General features: G+C 42.6%; 1 protein-coding gene across 1 annotated transcript in view; it reads left to right on the top strand.

Annotated features, from left to right (window-relative positions):
* The first annotated feature begins 6,935 nt into the window (after positions 1 to 6,935).
* Positions 6,936 to 7,586, top strand: part of LOC140718269 (C-X-C chemokine receptor type 3-like) — a 64,220-nt gene continuing 63,569 nt past the window's right edge. The window contains 1 exon segment of the mRNA XM_073031783.1: positions 6,936 to 7,087. The gene's annotated coding sequence lies outside the window, so the exon portion shown is untranslated.

The following is a 7,586-nucleotide window of genomic DNA, read 5'->3' as shown; positions in this document are numbered from 1 at the left end:
CAGTCGGTAGCTCTGCAGACAAAGGCAAAGATCTAATTGTTGACGAACATTGATCAGATTGAGGAAAAATCACAATGCCAAGCATTGACCTTGTTTCCCAGTCCCTCCACGTAGCTTGGACAACGTGTATCCCTGCTTTCTGAAGCTCTGTTCAGCTGCCTCCCAGTCCTCTACCTTTCTCCAACCTGCTCCTCACTTCAACAGCAGGGTTACTGCGGCACGATAATTAAATTAAGAGATTATTGTTCCAGAGACAAGAGTTACCCCACATGGAAACCAAATCAAGTCAAGTCACTTTTTAATACCATAAAAAGACCATAATTGCTGGTACAATACATAGTAAAAATGAGACAACGTTTTTCAGGACCATGGTGTTACATGACACGGTACAAAAACTAGACTGAACTACGTAAAAAACAACACAGAGAAGAAAAAACACACAACAACTACACTAGACTACAGACCTACCTAGGACTGCATAAAGTGCACAAAACAGTGCAGGCATTACAATAAATAATAAACAGGACAATAGGGCAATAAGGTGTCAGTCCAGGCTCTGGGTATTGAGGAGTCTGATAGCTTGAGGGAAGAAACTGTTACATAGTCTGGTCGAGAGAGCCCGAATGCTTCGGAGCCTTTTCCCAGACGGCAGGAGGGAGAAGAGATTGTTTAAATGTGTTTAAATGAACCGGTCAGCTATGAAACTGCTGAATTGTGGTACAACTCTATGACAGATGGAGGGACTCTGCACAAAATGTCGGCTGTCTGTTTCTCAGACAATACCCGGCTCACTGAGTTCTTCCAACAGATTGTTTTCTGCTCCAGATTCCAGCGTCCACATGATTTATTCTAGTTCCGTTGTTCTCCACTCCAGTGTCCACATGACTTCTGATTCCAGATTCTGGAACGCTGTTGACTTCCAGCTAACCTCTGAAATGATCTAACCAGCAATGCCCCGTAAACGTTGGTCTTCTCAGTCTACATCTTGTTAGTGATGTAAAATAAATAGTTTAACCACAGTGCCCTAGCCGTGGGAGAGCACTGAGTGTCAACACCAGAAGCCGGCAACAGAAACAATATTCCACCCATCCGTATTTTTGCATTCCCAAGTGTAGGCAGATTCTTGGGAATTTGCCAAAAGGCAAAGTATTCCACCCCTTGAAGCTGGTGACAGAAACAAAGTTCCTCCCCCTTGTGTTTTCTGCATTTCCAAACGTATAACTTCTTGGGATTGTGCTAAATGGCCAAGCATTCCATCCAAAGTGTTGTAGTTGATGATGAGTGAGGCCTGAGTGTTCCCGATGCCTACGTATTTTCTTATCCCAGGGTGTTACTGAACACTTGTCAATCCAGGGAAAAATCTCGGTAAGTGTTTTACCACCAAGTGACTGAAGACAAGCCTCTTCCATCCTTCTGGCTGCTTGGCTAGCTTGCCACAAGGGATTGATGTGATCAGATGGATATATTTAATAATCTGCATTAACTGGAACAGGTGAAAGGTGTGGTTAGGTGGTATGGGATAGAATATATCTTAGCTTTCATAGCTACCAGATGGCTGGGATGAAACATTCATTCTCGCACAACTTTCGTCAAAATGTGGAGTGCACGTTATGATAGGCCTGGTCCAAGATCTCAGCTGGTCGGGAGAGAGGTGGATCAAGGCAGGTTAGATGAGCAAAGTTTAAGATGAACAAATTAGAGCCATTTTTTTTCATTGTAAGCATCCGTGTACAAATTTTTAGCGGGAAAAGAGTCAGATATCTCCTACAGTGCAAGCAAATCCCATTGATATGAGCCCAGATAAGATCCAGGTTCAAAGAAGAAGCATCTGTTCGAGGTCAATGCAACATTCACAAGCTGCCTCTTTGTCTTCTAGTTTATATATTTATTTGTTTTTTGTTTTGACGTTTATCGCAAGTGTAGAGCGGAGGCTCTGGAACAGAGACAGGAGCCAGGCCAGGAGGAAATGAGACATCAGGTAAACAGACTGCTTATGCCATGTTTAATCCGGGGATGGGGAGTTAACCAAAAAGGCAAAATCTCAGGATAAAGTGAGCTGTATTAAGCAGGAAAAGAAAAGTACCCACAGGGTCTAAAAATGCAGAAATGGAATGATGTTTACATCATGCTTGTGGCTTGGATTGTTTTCCTCTTTCACCCAATTGAAATCACGCAAAAAAAAATTCTTAAAAGTCTCATCTGGAAAATCACTGCTCCTTTCACCAATAAAACCCTGCACCAGAAATAAGTGACCAACATGCAGATTTTAGATTTTCCTTAGTTTTGCTCTCGAAATGCCAAACATAGCTTCTGGTCATGTGTTAGTGGTTTGCACTCATCGATAGCAGGTGAAAACGCCCGATAAAAGGATGGGTGAAAATGAAGCCAAAAAAAAAGAGCTTTGCAGAAGGTTACATGATAGAAAATAAAGATATAGCTGAGGTAAACCTTGACTAGTTTGTTATGACTGACTAATCCAGCCGTGTTTTAGAGAGATTAAAGTTTGATACACCTCTTGGCCGAGGTATTTTTTAACAACCAAATATGCAAAATCTTGCTGAACGTACACAACCACCAAAAGCACTCCCAATTTTTCCACATAACAATGGAAAGATTCACATCTTATTTATACATGAAGTCTGATTGCCGTTTTGATCCACGGGCTTCTATTTGCCCCTATTTAAAATGTAGTATATTGCTTACAAGTGACCACAGGGGAGATTTTCAATCATGGCTTTGGGTGAAAGCTCAAATTATTTTAGTGGTATAACACATGGAACACATCAGTCCCATTTTCAGTACAACTATGTCTGAACGTACCCTATTCACAGAGACTGGGAATTCACAAACTTATTGAGGATTCACAGCCCTCTGGGGTAGTGAATTCCAATGCCCTTTTCTCACTGTTACCATCAGGTAGGAGGTACAGAAGCCTGAAGGCACACACTCAGCAATTCAGGAACAGACTCTCCCCCTCTGCCATCCAATTCCTAAATGGACATTGAATCTTTGGACAATACCTCACTTTTTAAAAAAATATACAGTATTTCTGTTTCTGCACTTTTAAAATATATTCCATATGTGTATGCTGTAATTTATTTACTTTTTTATTTATTATTATTTTATTTATTAGTATTATTATTTCTCTCTGCTAGATTATGCATTACATTGAACTGCTGCTGCTGTTAACGGATTTCATGTCACGTGCCGGTGATGATAAACCTGATTTGGATTCTGATTTACAGCCACTTTAGTGAAGGAGCTTCTCATTAATTTTAAATGGTTAGCCCTTTACCTTGAGGCCATTTCCCCTAGTTCTAAACTCCAGACTCGATGAACTGTCCACTCAAAGTTTTTCAGAATCTTTTATCTGTCAATAATGTCTCATTCTTCTACATTCCACTGAGTCGAGGCCAATTACTCCAGCTATCCCTTTAGAATTAAAGCATCACCTCAGGAATTGATCCGCCAAATCTATTATCCACTACCTCCAAGGTACATGCCACCACGTATTAGTTTTGATGATGAGTACTTTCCAACAGTGCTTGCAGAGTAATCTCACCAAAGACATGTACAGCTGAAGCAGGAGTTCTTCTGACATGCATTCAGGCCTCCTTCCCTCCTGAAGAAGGGTTTAGGTTCAAAGTGTCAACTGGTCATTTCCATAGAAGCTGCCTGACCTGCTGAGTTTCTCCAGCACTTTGTTTGTGTTCCTTATCTCCTTGTGCCATTAAGCAACCAAAAATAAAGTTCTGTGCCTTTTCCACCAAATTTAATACCTTCATAGTTCCTCACAATTATCATCTTCATAGTCACTCACATTATTTGCCTTCAGCCCTTTTACAGATTCTTTACATCGTCTTCAGTCTGCTTCCTCTGTTCCTTTTGGATACTCTGCAGACTCTGAGAAATGACCATCCATTCAATTTGAGACCAAGTCACACTTCTGTTCCCAGATTCTGTATGACAGTCGTTTTGATGCAACTCAAATTAATTTAATTGGTGGAAACACAAGAATGTCAGAATCAGGTTTAATACCACTGGCATATGCTGTGAAATGTGTTGTTTTGTGGCAACAGTACATTGCAATACATAATAATTTTTAAAAACCTACAAATTTCAATAAGAAATATATAGATATAAAAAAATAAATTAAATAAGTAGTGCAAGAGAGATCTTAAAAAAAGCAAAAACATAGTGAGGTACTATACATGGGTTCACTGACTGTTCAGAAATCTGATGGTGGAGGGGAAGAAGCTGTTCCTGAAATGTTGAGCGTGTGTCTTCAGGCTCCTGTACCTCTTTTTTGATGGTAGCAATGAGAAGAGGACATGCTCTGGGCGATAGGGGCCCTTAATGACAGATGCTGCCATTCTGAGGCGTTGCCTTTTGAAGATGTCCTCGATGCTGGAAAGGCTAGTGCCCATGATGGAGCCGGCTGAGTTTACAACTTTCTATAACCTTTTCCAATCCTGTACAGTGGCTCCTCCATGCCAGATGGTGATACAACCAGTTAAAATGCTCTCCACGCTACATCAGTGGGAACTTGCAAGATTCTTTGGTGACGTACCAGGGCTCCTCAAACTTCTGATAAAATATAGCCACTGTTGTGCCTTCTTTGTAATTACATCAATATGTTAGCACAGGAGAGATCTTCAGTGATGTCACTACCCAGGAACTTGATACTATTCACCCATTCCACTGCTGATCCCTCAATAAGGACTGGTGTGTGTTCCCTCAACTTCTGCTTAGTGAAATCCACAATCAATTCCTTGGTCTTACCAACACTGAGTGCAAGGTTGTAGTTGCAGCACCACTCAATCTGTTGACCTACCTCACTCCTGTAAACCCGCACACAACGTACAGACTCAATACCATCAGCAATCAGCTTCAAGAAAGGTTTTAGCTGAAGTCTGTAGCCATCTCTTTTTTGGAGCGCAAATACATGAGTAACATGAAGAAGGCTGCCTTCAAAAAAAGGAGAACATTCAACAAGTGTTCCCTTTCTAAACAAAATCCAGTGATCCTGGATAGCAAGTCTGAACATTTTAATGAGATGTGCTCAGTCTGTGGGTCTGGCTTCCTTCATTATCATCTTTTCCTTAAATAACCAAACTTGGTAGTAAGTGTGATGGACATCTAAGGCTTCATTCCTGTTCATCATCAAGCTAACAGGACACCAAGGGATTTCATGTTTCATTAAAAATTTTCAATTTATTATGCCATTACTACGCATGGCCAAGTGGTTAAGGCATCGGTCTAGTGATCTGAAGGTCGCTAGTTGGAGCTTTAGCTGAAGCAGCGTGTTGTGTCCTTGAGCAAGGCATTTAACCACATATTGCTCTGTGATGACACCGGTGCCAAGCTGCATGGGTCCTAGTGCCCTTCCCTCGGACAACATCGGTGGCGTGGAGAGGGGAAGGCCTGCAGCTTGGGCAACTGCCGGTCTCCCATACAACCCTACCCAGGCCTCAGTCATCATTGAAAATCGATGGTCAGCTGAAGAAGAGAGAAGTTAGCATCACAGAGGTAAAGGCTTGTCTGCAAGTAATTGAGGTGAAGGACCATGAATTTATCTGTGACAGTTTTAGTAGAGGTTAGAGGAATTCCTTTCTCTTTCAGCGGTGTTGTGGGATCTTTTACATCCATCTATCGGATTCAATTCCCGCTGCTGTTTGTAAGGAGTTTGTACATTAACCCCATAACCATAAGGGATTCTTCCAGGTGCTCTGGTTTCCTCGCACAGTCCAAAGATGTACCGGTTGGTAGGTTAATTGATCATTGTAAATTGTCCTGTGCTTAGGCTAGGGTTAGATTGGGGGTTGCTTGAAGCTGTGGCTGGAAGAGCCAATTCCGTGCTGTATCTCAAAAATTAAATAAACACCTCGACATAACTGGCCAAAATTAATCCTTCAATACGGCCTGACGTTCTGTGCTCATACCCTGGCCTGTACCTTGAGCAATGACCTGACCCAAAGATGAGAGGCTGCCAACTTACCCTGGCCTGGAGATCAGCTCATGCACATTGATTGGTTTGGTGATCAGAAAATGTGAGCTCATTTCTAGCCCCCCACCATGATCAGCAAGGACAAACAAGAGGTGCCCCTTGCTCATTCCTAAACCCTGCATGAGGGATTTTGGACCATGTGAGGTCTACTGCATGACTGATTCACATTGTGGCAGCTCATGCACCCAGCGGAGCGTGGAGCTGGGCGTGGGATAATATCTGCACACTCCGTTTTAAAGGACTTAGTTGTCATCCTTGCTCCCTAGACATGCCCTACCCCCTCTGCTCTCCTTCCCCTCCCTATTCTAACCTGATCCTACGATTCCCAGCCTCCTTGCCCCAGATTTTTGCTGGCACTGACCTTGAAATCCCCAGCACTCACCCAGTCATTAATACCCCATGCCCATGCCAATCCCAGAGCCTGTCATCCTCATCCTGTGACCCCCTTTAAAACACTAACATCCACCCCTTAGAGTTCTGGTCCATGGCCCATCTCTCTTCCCGACTCTTGAACCAGAATTGTACCACTGCACAGGCAGGCTTGTCCATCTAGCTGAGGATTCAAACCTGGCTTCTCTCTGCCCACGAGCTCTCAAGCTTCACCAGGCACATCAGACTGAAGGGCTAAACCTAATATCTCAATGTGGGGCCATGAATCATGTACCATTACCACACAAAATGGCAGCAGTTCAAATTTAATTCTATACCTTCTAGTTCACTCTGAGATGGATGAAGGAGATATTTATGCCAATGAAAATATCCAATATATTCACATTCTTGTGCCCACCTGAGCCCTGACCTGCACCTACCAGACATCCTCCCCCCTTAGCAATGGAGCTCCCATTTCTCCTTCCTCTTCTGCAGAAGGTGCTGTGCTACAACTCCACACTGAGGTGCTCACATCTCCGTGGCTGTTCAAGTGTGACTGCTCCTCAACATCCACTTACATGGACCTCCTGGTAGAAATGTGGACAGAAACGCCGAGGGCAAATGAAAGCAAGCTGTGATCAATAACAGGACGTCACAGACACCCAACTGATCCCCCAGACTTGGCTGCTTCATGTGGCTCTATCCGAAAAGGTGAGAGAATTTTCAGTTTACATCCAAGCTATTGAGACATGTATGTAGCATTTGCTCTTCGAATTATTAATCACGGCGTAAACTTTGATATTAGTCTGTTAATATTAGCATTCCTAAATGCTTCTATTTACATCTGTAAGTGTCACTTCAGAACAGAAGGGTTTCTCAGAAACTGGACAAAAAATGTGAGCCAAACTGTGACATTGTATGTGCGTGCACAATGTCATTTCAAAGTTGTGATTCATGTTGCAATTTGACTTTGGAGACTTCTCACTGAGAATAGTGCCTACTCCTTGCAGTCTACTCTAATTGTTGTAAAATTCACCATTAGAAACATGATGAGAAATGTCCCACTCACTGTGAGGATTTTTCAACAAAGCCTCCCAGTCCTTATTAGCCTGATATTCTGTCAACCTTTTCCGCTGTAAGTAAAAATGAAGTCTAGACTCATCAGCAGAGTGTTTCACAGAAAATGGAAACGTCTTTGCACAAGAGAATG

The sequence above is a fragment of the Hemitrygon akajei genome, chromosome 29, assembly GCF_048418815.1.
Source record: "Hemitrygon akajei chromosome 29, sHemAka1.3, whole genome shotgun sequence".
NCBI lineage: Eukaryota > Metazoa > Chordata > Chondrichthyes > Myliobatiformes > Dasyatidae > Hemitrygon > Hemitrygon akajei.
The sequence above is the reverse complement of the archived record's forward strand: the minus strand, read 5'-3'. Positions and strand labels throughout refer to the sequence as shown.